We start from the raw sequence: 24336 nt of genomic DNA, 5'->3' as shown, positions 1-24336 counted from the left end.
TTTGATTTAAACAGGAAAAGAAATCTAATGGATTTAAACTATACACGAGTAATATCTCATATGAATAATCTGTGGAGAATGGAAATAGTTTCCTGCCTAGAGTGTATCCTTCCCACTTTGCTAATTTGAAAGAGTCTGTGATTCATTTCTATAATTCCCTCAGGTCAACATGTAAGCCTCCCTAATTGTTTGAAATCAAACCATTATATAGGCTTCCTGTCAACTTATTTCTCCCTTTGAAATAATTTATTTTCTCATTCCATATCTAGTCAATAGTGTGTTCAAGACACAAGGAGAAATATTTTCTAGTCTTTTCACTAGAAACTGCACAGAAATCCCTAATGAAACCAACTCAAACCTCCACATTCTTCCTATGACATTTCACTGGTGCCTGCCTTGGGCTGCTGGTCATCTTTTGACATAACCAATCTCATCTCCTCAACTAGACCACAAGACCCTTGAAAGTAGAGCCCACGGCTTTGTTTCCTTTCCCATTCCACCCCTCCCGATTTCTACTTCTCTCCCCATCTGCAAGAATATAACAGATGCTCAATAAATGGCTGTCAACCGAGCAATGACTAGTAGCTACGACATCATGAAACATTAACCTCACATTTGGTCCCTGAAGACAGGGCATGGTATCTTGTGTGTCACAGGCAACTGGTACGAGTTCAAAGGGGTGAAGTGAGAAATAAATAGTAACAGAGTGGGATCCCCAACTGGGGAGAAAAGAGCCTCTGCTGGGAGCTGAGATAATGTTGAGCAACAAAGCTTGAAACGATCTATTCCGCCAGCAGGTGGCGCTTCAACTCAGGGGCACTCTTGGTAAGTGGAGTCTCTGCTTCATCTTCAGGACATCTCCCTGAATTTACAGAAACACCTCCCCCAAACAGAACTGGAACTAAAATGTGAGCTGTGTCTACCCAGCAGATCTTGCTGTTTTTAGGAAAAATGTAAGGAAATTATTCTGAATCTTATTTAAAGGCAAGCTTTGCTTTTCCAGCAACTAAATAATCCCAAGGCCAAGCTCTGCCTGAACCACAGGTCCTCCCTAGGGCATCTAGGAGGTCTTGCTTTCAGATGCAAGGTAGTTTCTTAAAATAGATTTTAATGTGGCAAAATCTCAGTTTGCACATTGCTGATTTTATGCAAGAAGCATACTAGATCAATGGAGGAAAATGTTGTCTAAATGGATAAAAGTAGTAAAAAGTGTACTGTAAATATTAGGTTCAGATGAGTAAACGAATCAGAAATACCATTAGGGTAAGTATCGGATTTATATGTATGAGTGTGTACAAATGTTAAATACACACAAATTGATTTTTCAAGCTAATCACATGAGCAGGCTAGGTTTATCATTTATTAATAATACAAGAATTGAAATTATAATTAAATCTTTTTTTCCGTTCTACAAATCATCTGCTTCATGGGACAGGTGAAGAGAGATAAATTTAAGAATCTAGTTAGGTAGAAATTGTCTGGGAAATGTCCTAAAAACTCAAAATTATGCCTTTGGAGTAAGGTAATGAATCAGTAATTTTACAAAATGGATCTCTGGCTATGCTGGACTAGAAACAAAACAAAAAGATCATCTCCATGATATAAATGTGGTTTCCAAATCTATACTCTCCAACAGAGTCACACAGAGTCAGGTGAGAAAGGGTCAGAACTCTTGGGAGCATTTCACAAGAATCCCACAATCACACCGACCAGCGCTTGATCCTCAAAGAGCTAAAAAGAAGTTTTGAGCTATGTGCTGTCACTATTGAGGACACATACTTTTTATACCTGGCCCAAGTCATTAAATTCTTAGATTAATTCCCTTTAATGATGCGCCAGACTCATGTTCATCATTTAAAAAGAAAGAAAAACAACCTTAATGACGACATTTGCCTTAGACTGCTACAATCAAAGACAGACCTTTTCAGATGTAATTAAATTTTTTCCAAGATAATTTATCTTATTAAAATATGGTAATTTCCCATGGTTTTAGATTACCTGAAACCTTTCTGAGATTGAAAGCTATAGTGTATTTCTTGCTATAAGCAGTGTAATTGAACCTTAGAGAGTCAGGGAACATTTAATATTCACAAGAGCACATAAAAGCTAAAACTGTTTATTTATATCCAAGGTACTTGTAGGAATCTACATATGTGGCTATTGAAGTGCACAGGGCCATCAGAAAGAACGTAACTGTCCTGGATCCCTGGTAGCCTATATGGCCAATAGGTACTTCAGAAGACTGTCCTTACAGAAATGTAATTTTTGAGGACACTGGTGAAATAAGTGATTCAAAAATCAGTGTGATTTGAGGTTTAATGAAGCACTTTGTTATTCTCTAAAATAAAAATGAAAAAATAGAGACAGTTCTTCAGGCTTAATTACCACATCTGTTATTAGGCACTTTACCGTGATTGACTGGAGTGTATGTTGGACACGGTGCCAAAAAGGCTGCCATAATAGCAGCTTCCCACTCACTGCCTGAATGGCATCAGTCTCTGTTACAACCAGGATTTCCATGGCAAACAAAGAAAGCCTGGTGCCCACAGCCCCTATGCCAGCTGAAGGCACTTTCTCCTGGTGCCAGTTAAGACAGACTCAGGACCTAGACTGCCCTCCCTGGCTGCTCTCCCCTCTCCAGGCTCGATCCCACTTCCTCCAAACCCATGATAGAGAGGCTAGGGGAGAGAGGAAGAAGCAAGGCAAGGCTAGCAGGTACAGAGCTATGGTTGTGTCTGGATACCTACCTGCGGGCACTGAAATTAGGAATTATTATGAGATACTGCAGATTCAAAGGTTTTCTTAGCTCCTGGGGCAATTAAGATGTTAAAAAGTGCATGCAACAGAAAGGAGCTGGCATCTGTGAATACCCAATCCCTTGAGGGTCATGGGCCCTATAAACAAAGATGATTCTTTTTAAAGACCAACAATCAAATGAGATTTCAGAAATTTGATGTTGTACTCCGTAACATGCATATTAGAAAAACAATTATAAAACTCTCCTTCGTCGTCCTTGGTGAAATTGTTCATTAATTCCTTCAGGTCAATCTGTTATGTAGGCAAGTGGGGATCTACTAATTAAACTGCAGCTCACTTGAAAGGGATGCCTTTATGAAGTGTGTCATCATTCAAATTTTCATTATATTTATATATTTTTCTGTTCTTAGAGACCGGACCTCACCTGTTGCCCAGGCAGGCCTTGAACTTCTAGGCTCAAGCAATCCTGCTGCCTCAGCTTCCCAAGTAGCTGCTACTACAGGTGTATGCCACCACACTGAGCCAAATATTAAAACTGCAGTCAGACACCCACAGCTTTCTATATCCATAAGTCAAGTTACTATTTAGGCAGAAGCACAGGGATAATTATTGGGACACAAAACCACTCTTCCTACTAGAAGTACAAACATACAGCCACAGCAAATAACCTCTCATCTAAACACACGATGAGTAGAGAAATACTCAAATACTCACCTAACTCAAGCCTGGATGTCTAAACAGCAGCCCTATGGCTCAGAAGTTCACAGCTGTGACATAAGTTATGAGAAAAGACTAAGACATAACACCATTTAAATACATTTTTCTGGAACCATCAAGTGTAAAGTAGAATGTCCTTGAGGTAGTCTCTGTATTTAATTTGCTCATCAAGATGAGATTATATAAATTTATGATGCATTCCCCAGTTGCTTTTTTTATACCAAGCACTATCTATGGTGTTTTGGATACACAGGTATTTTGAATGGTAACTTTGTGCACAAAAGATAATCCAGAAATAATAGTGAGAAATTGGCAAGCAAGAAAGGATTTTGTATTAGAAGGATTTTACCAAACACTAAAAAAAAAATTAAAGAAATATATTGTGTTTTCTAAAAAGACATGAGCACTTATAAAAGTTATTGTGTCTCATACACTTGGAGAAGTTTCAGATATGGACTATTCTATCTTGAGAGGGGGACTGAGGGTCAATTTACCCTGAGGACCTTCCCACTTTTCAATAATCCTTCTAGCCTAAGGAACAAAAGAGGGACTTGAAGAGGTAGATTTCAGCCTTCTCAGACAAACAGCAATCCAGATTGGTGTCACATACTTCTTGAAAGTCATGATTGCTAATGGGTCCTCTGATGTTCCCCAATTTTTCTGAAATCTGTACTTTCTCTCCTTGGCCCCTATAATGTAAAGGATTGAGGCTATTTTCAAACTAAGTCTTTCCCTCACTTTCCCTTCTCTCTTTCTCCACAAATGAGTCTTTGCAATCCCCCTGAGAAGAGGGGAAGAAGATGGCAGAGCACGGTGAAAGTGAAATCAACCAAATTCTGAAATATTACAAGAGCCCCTCTCCAAATAAGTAAAAAGAACCATCTCAAAGCAAAATCCCTTCAAAAATGTATTTGTAAGTAATGGTTTTATGTCATTACAAAGGAGCTATACTTTAAAAAATTATCTAAAAGCAATTTGGCAATGATTTCTTGGACATGATACCAAAGGCACAGGCAATAAAAGAAAAGACAGATAAACTGAACTTCATCAAAAATTTAAAGCTTTTGTGCATCAAAGGACACCATCAACAGAAGGAAAAGGCAATTTACAGAGTGGGGAAAAAATATTTCCAAATCATATATATGATAAAGGAGCAATATCCAAAATATAAAAAGAACTCCTATAATTCAACAACAAAACAGATGACCCAATTAAAGAAATGGGGAAAAACTTAGACATTTCTTATAAAGAAGACGTACCAGCGGCCAGTAAAGATGCTCAACATCACTCCTCACTAAGGAAATAAAAATCAAACCACAATGAGATCCCACTTCATCCCAACCCGGAAGGCTGTTTATCCCCTCCACACACACATACATACAAAAAATAAAACAGAGAATCACAAGTGTTGGCAAGGATGTGCAGAAATTAGAGCTCTTGTGCATCGCTGATGGGAATGTAAAATGAGGCAGCCACTGTGGACAACAGTATGGTGGTTCCTCAGAAAACACTGAATTACCATATTATGTAGCAATTCCGTGTCTGGGTCTATACCCAAAAAAGAATGGAAAGCGGGCCTTTGAACAGATATTTGTACATTGGTGTTCAAGCAGCATTACTCACGGAACTCAGGGGCGGAAACAACACAGTATCCATTATTGAGACTGAATGTATATCTATTCAATGTATAGATAACTGAAATGTGGTATGTACATATCTATAACATTTTTATATGTATATGCATACACACAATAGAATATTAGTCAGCCTTAAAACGAACAGCAACTCTGACTCTGGTACACGCTATCACATGGATATTATACTGAATAAATCAGCCAGTCAGAAAAGAACAAATACTATAGGATTCCACATACCTCAAGTACCCAGAGTAGTCAAATGTATGGTGACAGGAGAATGGTGGTTGCCAAGGGCTAAGTGGGGAAGGGAATGGAAAGTTGCTATTTAATGGGTAGTTTCAACTTGGCATAATGAAAAAGTTCTGGAGATGATGCTGGTGATAGTCACACAACACTGGGAGTGTATTTAAAATGCCACAGAACCATACATGTTCAAATGGTGAGTTTTATGGTATGTGTATTTTACCACAATAAAAGAAATATCTAAAATCAAGCCAGTTCTAAGAAGGAAGGAATAGATGTCTTTCCCAAAGTAGAGACTCCTTTTTTATTTCTTTTCCCTGTCCGTTTACATGATTGAGTCAGACACTCGTGAATTCTTCCATGCATCATATAGATCATACGCAGACTGGCAATCCGGCTGCTGGAACCTGAGCGTGGAGGTGAGCAGGGTGTACGTCGGCCTGGTCTCCTCACTCCCTCCTCCTTGGGCCAGTCTCCCAGAATTTCACCTCTCTGATCTCCCAGAGAAGCTCCAAAAACAGGTGGCGATTCCTCCAGAACCCACACATGGTAACCAAAATAAAGCAAATTAACTCTCTCTTCATTTTAAGCAAACGGAAACCAAAAGGGTGTCAAACATTTCACAGCCACTGTGCAATGTCAGAATTCCAGCTCTAGACCCCTACTGCCTGCCTGAATTCAAACTTTTGATTTTATTGTTGAACTTGGCACATCTTTGGGATCTGGACCTGTTTACACTCCTTACTTTCTGAGAAAAGTTCTAAGAAATTTTAGATTTTACAAGAGCTTGCCTTCCTCAATTTCAATTCTTATTTCCCCAATTTGGATTTTCGGGGTCATAACAAAATAATTTTGCTTTCAGGTTTCATTTTTGTCCCTCTCCCGTAATTGTTAATGAAGTTAAGATTACACAAAACAATGCTTTCTGAGGATAGAACGCAGCTCTCAAGCCCTTCTGGCAGGTATTCCCTGGACCAGTTGTTACTGATTGTATCCATAGGCAGAAAAGGGCTTAAAAGATCAAGTCACGCTGCACTTTCCAACAAAGCAGGCCACAGCTGTACAACAGACTATGAGCAACTGCTCCATGAGGAGACAGCAAGACCTCTGTTTTCCTGCAAGGTCTGCTCAGGTCAGCGCATGTGGCATGGATTAGAGAGTCCGGGGACTGTATTACCACAAGGGGCAGGACCGGAGTTTACACACCACACTCCTGGATGGCAGTTCTGTGCTATTAGATCTCTTTGGAGAATAAAAGCAGATATTAGACCTTACAAAATTTTCTAAAGCCAGCAGTTATTTTTTGGAAAATTCATGTGTGAGTTCAAAAAACAAAAGAGAGAGAACACACAATTTATTTTTAAACATCTTCCCAAAGATCTGTCATGGTAGGATGGAAGAAAAATGTATCCATCATGGATAGAATGTTTGAATTTGCTCTGAAGTGAGCTTGATTTTGAGACTTAGCTAAAGTAATACTTTAACAGAACAGTGTAGGCTGTGCCCTCACCATAAGCCACGCTGAGGAAGACATTCCTCCCCACCCCTCAGGAAAACAGCTGCCCGAAAGCTCATACTCAGCTTCTCCAGAGCCTAGAAGGGGCAGACAGAGCAAGGAGTTTCAGTCACTTGCCTGGATGCTGGCCATATGCCCCGTCCTGGGCCAGGCCAGATGGAGCTCAGCCGAGGCAGAGCTCACCCACCACACTCCCACTACCTGTTCATTGTGCCCCTACAGTCTGGACACAGCCCCGGAGTCTCCGGAGTCAAGTGGCTAGGGTTGGGAAAGACCCTTTTTTATCTCTTCTTCTTACAAATAAAGAAATGGAGGCACAGAAGAAGATCAGACGTGTGGCAGAGTCAGGACTAAGGCAAGATCTTTAGTCTCCAGAGCCAGTACTTTTTCAATAATTCTGAACTGTCTGAAAGAGCTCTAGTGGGAAAGTGTGCCCCCGCCGCTTTGGAAGCATTGTTTCATTTCATCCAAGGCCATGCCAAAGCAAAGCAAAACAAACATTTTAAAGGATTGTGACATTGGCCCTGACATCTGTATCACTGTCCATGTTTCTCAAGATTAGAAAATGTAAAAAAGTGACCTCAAATTGAGGCAATTCTAAAAGTGAGCCACTTAGGCCTGTGAGTATGGGTAATGCTGAAATCTCCATCTCAGGTGATTCCACCACTCCCACAACTCAGCATAAAGTACGTTCACCATAAAACTTGAACTGAGTCAATGAAACGAAACTTCTTGAAAGTGAATCTTTTAAGTATCTTCTGCTTCCTGGGACTTTGTCCTTCTAACCAGGGTTTCCGCACTGGGCCTTCAACAAGGAATCGGAGGCCTGGGGCCAACTGCCCACAACCATCTTCGCTCAGCTGCCAAGCTGGCTGGGTGCAAGTGCAGGGATGGTACAGCCACCGCAAGGGCTTCTCGGGTGCACAGGTGGAGCCAAGCAGTGAGCCGGGGCACCTCCTCATTTTGCCAGGAAGCCACACAGTGGTCCCGGCACATATTAAAAGGTCTTTGCTCTACCTGGGGTTTTACTTGTAGTGAATCCAACTTCCAGACAGAGACTGGGAAACTTCTTGTGTTTTTAAAAAAAATCTCAGTGGCAAAACTCACCTGGATTCCACAGCCCTTTCTTCACTCCCTAACACTGTGTTCTGAAAATCTGCCCATCACGACTTCCTTGCTGTCCTTCTCAGCAGTGACATATTTACCATCAAAGGAAACAGAGAGGGCCCGGACAGTCCCTAACCCATAAAAGAACTGCCATCTCCCTTATGCACCAGGGAATGAATCCACACACCATCCAGCCCTAATTACGTGGCCTCATTTTTGCAAACAGCACAACCTGGCCAAGAAAAGAAAAAGGCTCTTCCAAACTCTCCAGCTAGGCAGGACACTCCTTCAGTTAAGCGATAAAAACTCCCTTTTAGATGGAGAGAAGTAATGTCTCTGCCTTCCATACCCAAACTCTGGAAGAATCCAGAAAAATCAGAGTCTTCTCCTTTAAGGAGAGGACTACACCTAAGACTGTGCTTGAAATTCTATAAGCTCATTTAGGTGATCATTTTCCAAAGATCTTTGGATTTCATGACAATATGATACCCTTAGCCAAAGATGACTGTGCAGGGAGGTGACAGTTGGACCTAGAGGGTTAGCTTATGGGATGATCATGATCATAAAAACAAACTCTACAGGGACAGGCAGCAGTGAGACCCTCAGAACAGCCCCCAGTGCCTGCACAAACAAAACTGCAAAGCATGTTTCCATACTGCTTCAGAAAAAAAGGCAGGGGGAGGTTTTTCCAGCCCTCGCTTGGCAGAGCTCCACATCACAAGCTTTTTTGTTTGTTTTTGCTTTGTTGTTTTTTTAATGGAGGAAGAAAAGGGCCTTTGCTTCAGGTTGGTCTTCACCAAAAGAAAAGTAGACCATCTGGCTCAGCTATAGGAAGGAACTCTATGGCTAGGCTCAGGCAGTCGTCACCTCTCTGGAAGGATGATCTCTTCTCCTGGTGCAAGAAACCACCTGAGGTCTCCAGGCCCAGGTGAAATGTTTCCAGACCAGCTGGCCTCCTTTTGTCATACACTCACCACTGCAAATCCAGCTGCAGCCCAGGAAAGCACAGCTACGGAGCCAACTGTTAAAAAACTAAAAGTCCAAAGTATAAATTGTTCAGGCTCTTCCCTTACTTCATATCCTCCCAACGATGGTCCTGACTAGTTTTTGACTATGTTACTATTCATTAGCACCTCTACTAAAGGAAGTATGGGGTCTTAGGATGGTTTGAATCAACCAATGGTATAATCTTTTTGGCCTCACGGATGTATGGTAGGAGATAAAAATCACAATTATCCATTTAAATGACTATTAGCCCTATTAGAGCTATAGGATAGCTTCAGCTTTTTATGTTATTCTTATGTCACCACAGTTCTGAATAAACTTGAAACTGGGTCCACAAATATGTCTATTCTAATGTCTTGGTCTATATGTCTTGCCAGCTCATGCTGCTATAACAAGATACCACAGATTGGTTGGCTTAAACAAGAAATTTATTTCTCACTTTATGGAGGCAGAAAGTCCAAGGTCAAGGTCCCACTGGCTCTGTTTCTGGTGAGGGTTCTCTTCCAGGTTTACAAACATCGTTTTGTTGCTATGTCATCTCATGGCAGAGTGACCAAGCACTCTGGTGGATCTTCCTACCTTTGTAAGGGCACCAACCCTATCAGATTAGGGCTCCCCTCTATGATTTCATTTTACCTTAATTACCTCCTAACAGCTCTATCTCCAAATAGAGTCAAATTGTAGTTTAGGGCTTCAACATATGGATTTTGGGGGAGAAACTGGGGAAGAAGATTTAGTCCATAGCACTATGCTTAACCCTTTAGGGATGGAAAAGAAAATAAGACATGTGCTCAAAGAGCTTACATTCTATAATCAATTTATTTTAGAGACTGAAGGGCCTGCAAAGATTATGCAGTCTCTTCCTACAAGCTCTGAGCCTTCCTTCTTTTTTTTTTTTTTTTTTTTGTTTGTTTGTTTTGAGACAGAGTCTCAGTGTGTCGCCCTCGATAGAGCGCTGTGGCTTCACAGCTCACAGCAACCTCCAGCTCTTGGGCTTAGGCAATTCTCTTGCCTCAGCCTCCTGAGTAGCTGGGACTACAGGCGCCCACCACAACGCCTGGCTTATTTTTTTGTTGCAGTTGGCCGGGGCCAGGGCCAGGTTCGAACCTGCCACCCTTGGTATATGGGGCCAGAGCCCGATTCCCTAAGCCACAGGTGCGGTTCTGAGGCTTCCTTCTTAATATACTAAGAACATACGTCTTGATGAGGGAGGTATTTCACCCCAATTCATAGAAAGGGACACAGAGAGGTGAGGTGACCTATGGCACTTATGATGAAGTACTATGAAAAAAAAAATTAAGTTCAAACCCTTGGCTGTCTCCAGAAGGACACCAGATGTGCCAAGATCTAAGGAATCAACCACTTTCCTTAGGCTTTCTGATTCAGAGTATAGAAGGAACATTATTTGGAAGCTTCTGCCTAAACTTAGAGCAGGACAGTGATTTATTAGAGAAAATAATTTTGCTGCTTGCCTAAATTAGGAAGGAAGGGTTGTATGTTAATTAAGTCAATACGTTCAATATCCTAAATAGTATGGAATATTAAACAGAACTTGGACCTGAGATATAACACACCAGGAGTCCGTAATAAACTCACTGAGTTAAAAAAAGAAGTGACCTAGACAAATCCTTGGGTAGAAATTAATAAATCATGGACAAATGATTAAACCTACTGAGCATTTGCTGTATGCCAGGTACTATCCTAAGCCTTTTTCCTTTATAATCAGAACTAAATATTATAATAACTCTATGAAAGAGCTGCCAACATTATCCTCACTTAACTGACAAAGAAACTGAAGTATACAGTAACTGGCTAGAGCACATACATCTAATAAACAGCATGATGAACCCAGGAAATCTGCTTCTAGAAACCATACTCCACTACCTTATTACACAGCCTTGCCTTAACTTTTCAGAAACATTTGTCTACTGGACATAGCAATCAGTGCTTGAAATGTATGCTTAGAATGCAACCACAAGAGGGTTGGGAACTTGTTTACCTTAAAGTATTGCCCTGTCTCCAGCCCAACAATCATATGGAATGTAGTAAATGCTCAGTGAATAGCTATTGCACAAATAAATAAGGGAATGTGTTAGATTTAGTGTGATTACTACAATAGACTCCTTAGTGGCTTTCCCATTTTTATTTCATTTCTACTCCTGTCATCAATGATAAACTTGCTATCTACTGCCTGATGAATTTAAGCATGGGCAAACAGTTTTTAAGGACTCTCCTACTTGGCTCCAACCTATACTTTCAAGCTTATTTCTTGATATTCCAGGATACAAATACTTCACTCCAGCCATCACTCACTTCCTCACACTTTCTTTCTTCATAAACAGACTGGCAGCGTGTACAGGCAATGTACTGAAGGCTGCTATTCTCCCCAACATGCAAGAAAGGCTTGCCTCATAGAACAGAATCAGAGATCAAATGATCTGCAGATACATCTCACCTGAAAGCAAACACCTGTTTTCTTAAAAAAAAAAAAAAAGTTAAAAATTTTTAATTGAGGTAAAAATCACATAATGTAAAATTCACCATTTTAACCATGTTGTGCAATCATCACCACCATCGAGTTCCTAAATGTTTGCACCGCCCCAAAAGGAGACATCAACCAAACCCATCAAACAATCATTCTCCATTTTTCCATTCCTATAACTGTTGGCAACTACTAATCTACCTTCTGCCTCTCTGGATTTTCCCCTTCTAGATATTTTATATAAATAAAATCGTACAATATGTAGTCTTTTGTGACGGGGTTCTTTCATTTAGTACAAGGATTTCAAGCTTCATCCATGTTGTAAAATGTATCTGTACTTCATTACTTTTTACAGCTGAATAATATCCCATTGTGTGAAAACATCACATTTTGGACTTTGTTTGAAAATATGTTTTTAATTCTACTGACATCTTACTAAGAAAAAACAAATTGATTCACTAGCAGCCTCATCTTAATTCTCTAGTTAAGATAAATAAATTTTCTTTTAGTAAAATGCTATCTTCATTAAAAAACATTTATGCTCCTGAGTAAACTGAACTGTTTTTGTATTCTAGAGTATTTTAAATTCCTGATAGTTGGGTGGCACCTGTGGCTCAAGGAGTAGGGTGCTGGCCCCATATGCCGAGGGTGGCGGGTTCAAACCCAGCCCCAGCCAAAAAACTGCAAAAAAAAAAAAAAAATATATATATATATATATATATACACCCAATAGTTTGTTTTGTGTCAGAGACTACACTTTCTAACATCTGAACTTAATTAATAAGATCTTATTTAAGCATTTGAATAATTCTTTCATAAGATGCATAAGCACACATGATTCCTAATTGTGTTAATTATTCTTCCCTATTTTAACATAAGTAATGGTAATAATTTTTATTGAGAGTTTACTATGTGCCTACCACTATGCTAAATACAACAGTCTTTGAAGACATCCTATTATCATTTTATAGATGATGAAAAGAGGCTTACAGAGCTTAAGCAGCCACCAGGCTTTCAGGGGTGAGATTGGGTCCCAGTCCCATACAGTAAATGACAAGGTCATTTAGATTTAGTCTAGTCTAATAGACTTAGATTGTCAAAATTTTCTTTCATAACCTACAACTTTAACCACATGTGTTTGTGTAAATCAACCTTTAATCCCTAAGTCCAGTTACCAAAAAGAGCTGCATAAAGTGGCTACTCAGACCTCTCACAAATGAACTATATATCCATTTCAAAGTGAAGGGCCCCAAACTCTCCTTCAGAAAAAAAATTTAGAAATTGCTCTTATTTCCTCCATTTGAGTCTACCAGCTCCCTATTATGAGTAAGCTGGATATTCTATGGGGACAATGACGCACCTTGGTATAATCTATGCAGCTCCATACTGATGAATGAAACAAAAAGGACCACAGAATGCTCTGGTGCCAGAAGTGTCATTTTGCAGGTATGGCTCTTGGAACTCACTGTGGAGCTCAGGAAGTGATGGCTGAACTAAACAAGAAAGATAAGCCAGAGACTCCTACACCTCATACCACTTTGTCCCAATTAGAAAAATGGGAGAGGAAAAGAGTATTCTAAAATCAGATTATAGGAGAGGTGTCATCTGCAGATTCAGAAAAACGTCCATGTTCCCCAGAATCTTCTTCTGATTATTCCCGACAGATTACAGTGAATAGGAGGAAGGTGCCGAGGGAATGAGAAGACTTGGTGCTAAAGGGCGGAGCTCCGCTAACCCTACTGATCTCCTAGGCACTGTGGCTTAGGAGAGTACTACACCTGACTCTGAGGTGCTGGTCCATTGCTTTCTGACACACAGCTCTTATGGATGTGGAAGTCAGGGAGAATTTATGGGCATGTAAAGCTCTAGACCCTCCCAGTCATACCAGGATTCAAATTCCATGAGTTTACAGTTCCCCAGCACTGCTAGAGTCTTAATTCTACATTAAATAGGGAGCTTTAATTTTTGAACTTATTACTGAAGTGTAAAATACATACAAAAAAGGGGCACAAATCAAAATCGAACAGTTCAATGAATGTTCACAAACGGAACGCATCCACAGAACCAGCCCTGAGATTAAACACACCACCACCCCAGCCAGAGGCCTCCCTGGGCTTTCCTCCTGACAGGACACCAAGTCCCATCAAGCATCCTTATGTATAAAAAAGCCTTCAGGATTAAATACACTACTTGGGACACAAACAACAATAAAAGGCAAAACATACCTTTCCTATTTTTTCAACAAATGCCGCTCCTAAGCAGAACTTCAAGTACAGCAGGGTACTCATCCCGCCAAGCATTGGTGGGGAGCCTCCCTAAATCACACAAATGGAGCCAAATGAACAGGACTAATGGCAAAGCTTTGAAAATTAATGATCTAATCAGGACAGTGTTTAACACAATCCTTTTGCCACCCCTGAAGTCTCCTCTTCCCCATCCCCACTTCAAAGACATCTATATCACTGACAAAACCAAATAACCATTTACTAAAGTATCAACAAACTGTGAGGGAAGGGGGGAGCGGGATCATAATGAAGAAGGTAAAACCACTTGGCCTCCCTGCATTCCACTTGCTTGCTACTCCTTGAATGGATTTGCAACCATAATACATAATCAAGGTGTAATGACAGACTTAATTACAGACAGCTCTAAGTGACCTCAAACAAATCACATACTGTCCTCTCCTGGATACAAACCTCCATAAGCCCAAATACTCCCAGTCAGGAAACCTCTTATCCTCTTATCTCAGAAACAAAAGGATTCCTACTGGCCCAGGAGCACCAGCTGTCTGGACACTTGTGTAGACGGGCTCCGCACAACACATGACTTCCAGAGAAGGCTTTCCCCATTCCGCCTCCCTCAACTGGACATTCTGTGCCTAACTTGAAAAAGAAAAGAAAAGCCACCTACAAATATCCACAGAGACCAGGAACTAACTCTCCCTTTGAAAGAAACCCAGAGGCAACGGCTGAATGAATGACATACTTTTTCATAAAGGGAGTAATCAGAGTAGATGAACAATCCTGTGCGAAAGTCTTCGACCTTTGCAAAGGCTGTGACCTCAAATTTGAATCTTCTTCTGACACAAAGAATGTAGCCAATTGTTAAATTCAGGATTAGATCTTGACAGGAAGTTTGCAACCCTTTCCCTCCAGGGCTGGAATCCAGTTTGGAAGATGAGGGTGAGAGAGGGTATGTAAATGGCATCTGGAAAGTGCCCTGGCCTCATAACTATCCAAGCACATTAATAACTTTCTAACGGATTTAACTGTATTTCAAAATCAAAAAATCCTCAGCTTCAAAACAGTTATCTGAATCTACATTTGGAAGGGAATTATTACCATATCATAGGCATCGTGACCATTCCCAGGAACACAGAATCATGCTCTTGACTTAGGTGGGCTCTCCTATCAGGTTCCTTTGATGAGCCTGGGGAAGACAGGCTGGGAAGTATGCCTTTGTCTATCATGAACTGAGGGAGATTTTTTTTTTTTAATTTTCAAAATCAGTAATAAACCCTGCAATCAGATAAATCAATGGGGAGTAGTAGGAAATGACTCTTCTTTGGCCAGTGATCCACTGGCATTCTAACAGACTTGTGTTCCCCCAACACCACGTCTGCTGCTCCAAAACCAGCAGATTAATGACGCTTCCAAAGAACTACTTTTTTCCTCCCCAAATCCTACCTCTGACACATTCCTACAAGTAGTTTAACTGTGGAAGGCCTTGACCTCCTTTCTTTGTCTCTCCGATTCAAGTGTGTCTGTTTCCTTGGGGCTACCAAGCTCAGTTGGACAGAGCATCAGCCAACCCCTGAACAATGGGCCCCTTTCTCTGGCTGTCACATGAACAGCGCTGTGTTACAGCCATTGTCCCTTCAAGTAGAGAGAAGAGGCACAGGTTCTCACAGACCAGCAACTCTCTGTGACCCCCTTTGGCCAAATCACTACAACTTAAAAACAAACAGAAAAGGCATGCCTTTTGAATGGGGCACTGTAATCCTAACAAGGATTATGTGCATCCGTGGGCTACTTGCATCAGCATATCTTGTTAAAAGTACACATCCCTGGGCCCCACTCCACACCAACTGAACCAAAATCCAGAGAACGGCCAGTATCTGCAGGTGGTTCTCATGCCTCTAATGTTTAAGAACACAGGCTAAACACGCCTCAAGCATTCCTAACTTCATTAATAGCCTGAGTGTGCACATGTGTTTAAGGAACCAGTGGAAGGTAGAGAGGATACTAAGAGAGTAAACACTTTAGAGGTCCTCAAACTTTTTAAACAGGGAGCCAGTTCACTGTCCCTCAGACCGTTGGAGGGCCAAACTATAGTTTAAAAAAAAAAAACTATGAACAAATTCCTATGCACACTGCACATATCTTATTTTGAAGTAAAAAAACAAAACGAGAACAAGTACAATCACACCACCTCATGTGACCCGCGGTCCGCAGTTTAAGGACCCCTGAATGGCTGTCAAGTCTTAGCATGGTAGGAAAAAGCACCTACATGAAGACAGGTGAGAAAGATGAGAGCACCAAGGAAATGTGGGAAGGGAGACAGGGATGTTTTTAAAATACCAATAGCGTTCAGAAGATAATAAGAATTTTGGGATGGGTCATCAATGAGCAAGAAAAGGGGAGTGCAGGGAGTGCAAGGAGAGCAGGATAGCGCTGAAACCCCTGGCAGAGGCGTAGCCTTCAGGAAAGGTGGATGCCAAGAAAGTGCCAGTGGTAGGATGAACTCTTAAAAAACAAGCACGCTTAATATTTAAGTTTTAAGATACAATTCATTCCACAATCCCAAACCTTAAAAGTCAACTATGCAAGCCACCTAATTGATGGCATTTTATAAAGTGAAAGATCTTCATGGCCAGGTGGGTGACTTCATACTAAAAGAGACAGTATAGTAGTGTGGCAAGACAATCTTTAAACTTCTTAAAGGAAAACATGTATTCAGATCCAGATGACACTAAAAGAAATTTAAACCCTGTCCCCATCCTAACTCTCAAGAATCTCTACAGTATTGAAAGAAATAACAGGTTTCTCATTTCACACCTTCTAATGGAATGGGGTGGCTGTAGCTAATTTATAGTTGAATCTCAATGGGGTGCCCCCAAACAACATCTGATTTATATAATAAAATAATAGTAGTGTAAGGTGCAGGTTTCCTTTAGTGCACACATATTGCTATGGGGTGTAGGCAAAATCTAGATGGAAAGCCCAATAGAATGATTCACAAACGTTAACTTGCTACTCCTGTGTAATGGTTTAGTCACTATTGCTTGAAGGTGTTTTGCAACTTCCTGCTGCCACATGTTTGTTGAACTCATTCTCCCCACCTAAGATGCTGGTCCATTCAAATCTCGCCCTCAAGATCCCAATGACAGGAGTCCTCTCTCTAGAGGGAGCTCTCCAGGCAGCTCTCATAGCTGCACACTGGATCCTGGCTACCCCCAGCCTCCCCTGGTTGTCTTTTTCTTATACCTAGATTTTTTTTCCAAGGCAAGAACATTCTTGGTATAAAATAAGACTTGTTAGTTATGCTCACACTCATCAATTCTTCATCCAAAATAAATAAAATCCCCTTCTCAAGATGTCAGTGGGGAGCAGGTCTTTAAAATCTTTTCTTTAGATTATAGAATCAGTCTTCTATGCCCAACACAAAGATTTCATAGTTCTGTTTCTTTCAGCAAGGAATAAGTTAAATTTGTGTTGGTTGGTTTTCGATTTGTGATCAAAAAATATTTTTTAAGGGCGGCGCCTGTGGCTCAGTGAGTAGGGCGCCGGCCCCATATGCCGAGGGTGGTGGGTTCGGACCCAGCCCCGGCCAAACTGCAACAGAAAAATAGCCGGGCGTTGTGGCGGGCGCCTGTAGTCCCAGCTGCTCGGGAGGCTGAGGCAAGAGAATCGCGTAAGCCCAAGAGTTAGAGGTTGCTGTGAGCCGTGTGATGCCACGGCACTCTACCCAAGGGCGGTACAGTGAGACTGTCTCTACAAAAAAAAAAAAAAATATTTTTTAAAACAGACAAAATTCCTTACCAGACGGTATTCCAAAGACCCATCATAGAACCACCACCTGTGGCCATGTTTGGAACAAGCCAAATCTGTATAGCTCATCTGGGTCAGACAACATGTTAATGACAAGGCACTTAGTTACTCTCTAAGGATGGGGCCTCTTTGCTCCCAGTGATAAGATGTTTTTAACAGATGCTAATATTCTGCACATGTACCTATCAAGATGAAGCTGCCCATACTGAAATATCATTGTCTTTGTCTTAGAAGCTGGGAGGGGCACAATTTATTGCCCTCTGAGTAGGAAATTGAGGTGGTTAAAATGCTTTACATAGTTTCTTTATCTGGGAGTATATATAAATCACTAAAATGAAACAAGTAAGGAAATTGCTAGAAATGAACAGTAATAATAACAGGATATATTATTACATTCACATGGTCCAGAATGATCAATGGCCCACAGTATACATTATCAAACAACATCTGCATGGCAACTTACAATTTTACAAATAAAATTCTATAAAGTAAAATAACATTGGTTTGCATCTTCTTTTTTCCTGATAGTATGAGAAATCCTTTTATTAAATATTCCAAATTGATCCTCTGCAATAACTATGTTTTAAAAAGAATGATCATGGAAATGATTAAGGTAAAAAAAAAAAAAGAATGATCATGGCAAAGAATAATCTTAAAAGGTAAAGAAAAGAGAGACAAGATAAATATACAATCTTGGTAGATTTAGATAGAGATAATAAACGAATGAGGAAGTGACTGACTGAATAACTGAGTAAAGAGGTTAGGAAAACAGTTAAAAGACTTGTAGAAGTCCAGGCATAAAATGATGTAATCTCACACTAAGGTAGAAAAAGTTCATTTTGCAAATAGAATTGATTAAGAAGACAAATCAATAGGACCCAATGAATCCCACATGTTTTGTTTGAATCCCATCATCTGCATGGTTGTACCTCATTCATTGATGCTGCTACCACCCTCCCTATGTCATGGGGATTTCATATATCAGCTCATGAATGGACATGTTTTGTGTCTATTTTATGGTGGAGCTACCCAGAATCCAGTAGTCAATTTTTGCAACATTATGGTTACTTTTCATTACACCGAAAATTGTTCACTTATTCAATTGTTGTTCATATTGTCATTATTATACAAAATGAATGGAAAATGGGAAAATCAGAAACTTATAGTAATTATGAGAAGAATTTGTCTCATAAAATTCATGTAAGACAAAGATAGAAGTTACTAGACATGCCTGAAATGGCAAATCTTGAGTCTGAATCAGACATTATTGAACTTGAACAAGCCAACTGTTGTTTTAAATGAGGAGGAAATAACCAAAATCATGAAAAGTTTAAAGGCAAAAACCAAACAAAGGAGTATACACTGAGTACTGTATCTAAATAGCAAGGTATAATTAGATATGTTATGATTTATTTGGCTTTCTAGGGCCAGAATCCCTTATAACAGGTAGGCTTTTGTACAATCTTTGGACCTACTTTCAGGTATCTGTCTTTTCATCAAAGTAGGAAAGACAATATTGAACCAGTCATTGTGTGTCTGATCAAATACAAAAACAGATGCACACGTGTTTCATAAACTCAAAAACACAGGACAAAGTTGGTTATTTTTAGGGTATCGGCACTTCCTTTCCAGTGCTCTGACACTGTCATTTCAAAAACCAAACCAAAACTGCCCTATAGGATAAGCTCAGCTCTTCATCATACCGCCATAATGTTGAACACACAATATTAATTCGGTGGCATTTGGTGTTTCATAAGTCCTCCAAAACACTTTGTGTGCTAAGAAAATGTTAACCGTCATTCACGTAGTTACCCTTCTCCCACATTCTTTAGGCATTTACTACGTAACTACTCTGGGCCAGCCATTTGTATAAGGGCTTACACCAAGGAATGAGAAACTCACCAACTTGTTGAGAATAAACATTCAGATAACAAACACGGCTGAAGATAGAATGGGAACGCTCTTGAGATAGCATTACGTTTATGAGAAAATTAGGAAAAGCTTCAGAGGTAAAGTCTACAAAGAGATTTGAACTTTATTTTCAAAAATAAATGAGTAGTAAGTAGTTGTTTAGTCCGAGAGGAAGGGCAAAGGCATTTCTAGCAGAGGGAACCCTAACCCTAACCCCATTCCTAGGTCACAGAACAGTGGCAGAGAGCAATGTATTCCTGGAACAGTAATAAGGTCAGTCGCAGTAGAGGCTGGATGGCTGTGTTTAGGGAAACGGAGAAGCAAACGTGGTCTGGTGTATCATGTTAAAGAAGTGAGGGTTTAAGCTATGAGCCAGTGTTTCTCCAGATGTGGTCTGTGGTCATCTCAATCAGATTCACTTGGAGATCTGCTCAAAATGCAGATGTCTGGCCTTACATCTCAGGTGAAGCTCTGGAATCTATTTTAAACAGGCACCTGGGTGACACTGATGTTCACCATCTGGAAACCTGCCCAAGATTTGCAAACAAGGGAATGACATGATCAGATGTGTATTTTAGATATGCTGTTAGACTAAGCTGACAATCATAAAGGAAGTGAATCCGCTGCTGCCAAATTAAGTCTGGGACTTGACTTTGCGTTAGAGTCACCTGGGGAACTTGTAAAACTGCAGACATTTTTGACACCTCACCCAAGGTTACTGCATCTGAATCAAGGCCTAAGGGGCCAGGATTTATGATAGCTTGAACCATAGGAAGTGGCCATTTTTATCTAGGTCAAAGTGGTCAGATATCAGCAATCTAACATTTTTAATGAGCTCCACCCCTCATTCTTCTGGGGTACACCAACATCCAGGATCACTGATGTAATACAAGTAGCAGTAAGTGATTTTCTCTCTTTATTAATTATTAGCATCATTACTCACTTTGATTAATATGCAAAGATGGAAGTGGCATAATTTATGTGCCTAAAACAAATGTTAAAAGAAAAAAAAGGGAATTGAAAAACAGCCACCAGCAAAGTAAGACAGCAAATGTGGAGGCAGATGTAGACTGTAGAGGCAAAGAAATGCTGGAGATAATTCACCTCTGACTCCACCTCCCCACAAGTTTACACATGAGGAAACTTCTGCCTAAACGGAGAAGCAACCTGCTTGAGGTCATACTGAATATTTCGTTTGATTCTTCAATGCTATATGCTCTTTATGTGCTTTTCGATAGTTATTAAAGTCACTGCAACTAACAAGTATTTGGGATGTAATTTACAGAGTGCTGTGTCACAGAAAGCCCTGACACACTTGAAATGGGGACGAGGATGGAAGGAGCATAAAGTAAATACTCATACCAAAAAACTTGAATAGTATAAAATCTAGAACAGTGCTTGAAATGTAATAGATGCTTAGTCAATACTTATCAAAAGAATGAGTGATCTCTAAAAAAAAAAATAGCTTTAAAGGAAGTATATTAATGCAAAGGATTTTTTAGGAGGTACACAGCTTGTGAACAGTGTGTAGATGTTCCACTTTCTAACCTGTTTCAACCCCTCTTTGGTGCCCATCCAGGACCTATCCTCCTACAAATCCCCAAATCCCAGCCTTGCGACATGCACCATTTTTTCCACTGAAAGTGTCCCCAACAGAAAGCAATACAAAGATCACATGTGAGCCAAGGTTTGACAGTAGGTAGTGAGGCGTACATGCAAGCACAGCCACCAAAGCCCAGGCAGGTAGGAATGTAAGTAACACCTGCTGAAAGGTAATAAAGGCTGTATCATGGTGTAATACAACAGCAGCTCATGGTAGCTATATAATAATAACAGCTAATACATACCTCCCATACACCATATCAGCCTTGTTAGCACTTCACATGTATTAGCACATTTAATCCCTTAACAATCCTCGGGTATAAGCACTCTTATGATCACTTCAATTTTATAGATGTGGGACAGAGAGGTTAAATAACTTGTCCACAATCCCTCAACTGGAAAGTGGCAGAGTTGAAAATGGAACCCAGGCTACCTGGCCCCTGGAGGTTACCAGCTGAGCTCTTTAACTTCTCAGTAGCAAAATAAAAAGTACCCTGCAAGCTAACCTATTGGAGCACTCATGTCGGAAAGATGACATATCTGGATATTATCATTTGACTCTAGGCTTTTCATCCAAAAGGAATAAAGCCTTATTATTTGGGGAGACTATACACAAAGTGAGACCTAGGACATAAAGGAGTAAGGAAACCAAGAACGAATGTCATTCTCCTCTGCCCTGCCACAGAAGAGTTATTACTGCCTGAGAAAAGGAATAATGACTACTTTGGGCTAATAAATCCTAAGCTCTGACCTTCCCCTAAAGAACAGGGGTTCTTGTGTAAGGATATTTTCTAAAACAGTAGTAAAGATATCACCATATTTCATATACTCAGTGGTGTCATCAAAAAAAGAACGAAGTATTTCCCTAAACCAGGGTGAAAGTCCTAGATCAAGGGAATTTAAGAGGAAAAGACAAACATAGGATAAATCTTTCTTAAGTGATTATCATGTGAAGAACGGTCTCTTCCAGCATTCTCTAGGGCTGGAACGGTCCCTTCCAGCCAAGCATTCTGACAAGGACCCCTCTGGTCTAAATGACGCAGCCTGTGACCCTGACGACCCCACTCCCCCCAAGAACGCTGAGAACCTAGGAAGAGGGAGAACCCCACGAGCCTAGAGCCTAGGAGTTATCCACACAACCGGAGCATCGGTACTAGAGAAAGAAAAGTTTACTAAACAAGCCAAGATCCCAACCGAGAAGTTAAGGGGATCTGGAAGAAAGGGGCCCGCTGAAACTGGTTTTCAATCTCAATCTGATTACCCCAAAATCTCTCTACGTCCAGCCAGCCATGTCACCCGTCAACATGGAACAGACACAGGCAAGGGAAACCAAGAGCAGGGATTATGCAAAATAAACTGCGCAATGAGGCCATCTCCCATCAAAAATAATAATTTCCTAGACAATCTCAAGTGATCAATTCAAATGCAAACAATAACTATAAACCCTCCAGAAGTACGTAAACAACCCAGCCGCATCTCACGCAGCACTTCTGCTTCCTGGCTAAGGAAAGCGCCCCCCGCCCCAGCCCGGCGGCCACCGGAGTTGAGTTTGCCCAACTCTTACCCAGGTCCGGAGATCTTAAGATTCGCAGCGCAACCTTTTTCACTCGGACTTCAGTCCAGGCCACACAGGACACAAAATCTGTTCCAAACAGCGTAGTTAGGGTCCAAGTAGCGTCCCAGAAGACAGCGACACTTGGGAGTCCTCGTTCCGGCGCCAGGGAAGACGCGCGAAGGGAGGCGGGTCTCAACGCGTTTCCAGACCCCCAGTTTTGCGCCCCGAATAAGAACTTGCTGCAAACTTGAACAAGGTTTCCCCTGTCTGGCTCCAGATGCTGCAGGAGGAGGGAAGTAACCCGAGCCGGGGCCGGGTGCGAGCAGTTGCCGCTGCTGCAGCTGCTGCCGCCGGGGCAGTGGCCGCTGGGGGGTGTCGCCTGGCGCCGCCGCGGGCAGTCCCCAGTGCAAACGGCAGGTCCTCCTGGTCGGATTCCTGCACCCTACGCGGGGCGCCCTGCCCGAGCGGCTTCCACCGCCTGGGGGCGACCCTACCAATGGCCCGGTCACGAAGTTGGCGAACGTTGGGGACACCGCAGGGGGTGAATGAAAGAGTGGCAGAGTGGATGCCCGTCTGCGTTTAGTGAGTGCGAGCCCTTTGTCAGAGTCCCCAGAAAGTGTTCTAGTTGCGGACGGGGACCAGCGCCAGAACGCCCAAGTGGAGTGGACGGCGCGTCCTCCGTGGTGTCAGAGAGGGGGGCGCAAATGTGGGACTGAGAAAGAGTGATTAGCGGTGCCAGAGCGTGCGATGAAGCAGCCAAGTGACCGGAAGGTGGGGCGAGAGGTGGGGGTCGGGTGAGGGTGCCCCCTCTCCAAAGGCGGGGCGGAGGGAAACCCCTGGACGCGCAGGAAAACCGCCCGGGCCCCCAGCGAGGCCGCGCGCGCCTATTTCTTGGGGAATGGCGCCCTCTGTCGACCGGCTTGGGAGCGCCGGGGACCGGTGACAACGTAAAACCGCGGAAAGGTGCTGCCCTCTGTGCTTCGGGCAGGGCGTGGCCTGAAGACCTCTGCTTTTCCGACTTTACACCCCCTCTTGCAGCCTAAAGAACTACCCAGAGCCTAAAAGGCTCCAAAAGATACAAACGTTTTTCATTTCTGGAAGGTTCTTTCTTCTATTCAGCTGAATTCTTCCCCTTCAAACAAAACTAGCTTGTTTCTCCTACCCAGGGCAGATGATGCTCTGCTAAAAGGCCCCTCTTCTTCCCGTTAATATGAACTATTTCTGTTTTGAGGGACAAAGTACGTACATTTCATTACTCGGTAACAATACCAGGCAAATAGCGCCCAGCGGAAATCACGTTTAAATGGATAAATGAATGGAAGGAATGAAGCCCCTCACGGTCTCCATGTTCTCTCCTGAAAACATTCAGGCAAAAACGGTTTCTGTTTGTTTGCCATCATCATTGCCCCTTCTCTGGCAACAGCACCTCCATTTTCTTTGGGGGGGAACCACCTCTGCCACCTGTAGTTTAGTGTGGGGGGGAAAGTCAGCAAATGGTTGCCGGGACCCAAGAATCTGAACTTTGACTGGTGTGGCACAAGGACAAATAAATCCACAGCTGACTGCTCCATATGTTTACTAAAGAACTTGGCTATTAGTTGATGCCACTTATTACCCAAAGACCTCCTACTTTTTTTTTTTATGAAACTTGGTTGCTCCACTGTCCTTTGATTTCATCAACTTTTCCAAGACATAATTTCCATTCTATATGTTACACTCATGTTAACTGCCCAGTTTGATGAGTTTGAACAATT

The 24336-nt window shown here is 41.6% G+C and overlaps 1 protein-coding gene across 2 annotated transcripts in view; it reads right to left on the bottom strand.

Annotated features, from left to right (window-relative positions):
- The window catches only part of MEGF10 (multiple EGF like domains 10), a 164481-nt gene extending 141532 nt beyond the window's left edge, over positions 1–22949 (bottom strand). The window contains exons 1-2 of one of the 2 annotated variants that reach the window (XM_053567269.1): positions 22592–22682; positions 13690–13779 (exon numbers count right to left, since the gene is read on the bottom strand). The gene's annotated coding sequence lies outside the window, so the exon portion shown is untranslated. Of the gene's footprint in view, positions 1–13689; positions 13780–22591 lie in introns of both variants that reach the window. The other variant, XM_053567270.1, reaches the window with a different exon arrangement.
- Between the last annotated feature and the right edge of the window lie 1387 nt (positions 22950–24336).

This window comes from Nycticebus coucang, chromosome 17 (genome assembly GCF_027406575.1).
Source record: "Nycticebus coucang isolate mNycCou1 chromosome 17, mNycCou1.pri, whole genome shotgun sequence".
NCBI classification, from domain to species: Eukaryota; Metazoa; Chordata; class Mammalia; order Primates; family Lorisidae; genus Nycticebus; species Nycticebus coucang.
The sequence above is the reverse complement of the archived record's forward strand: the minus strand, read 5'-3'. Positions and strand labels throughout refer to the sequence as shown.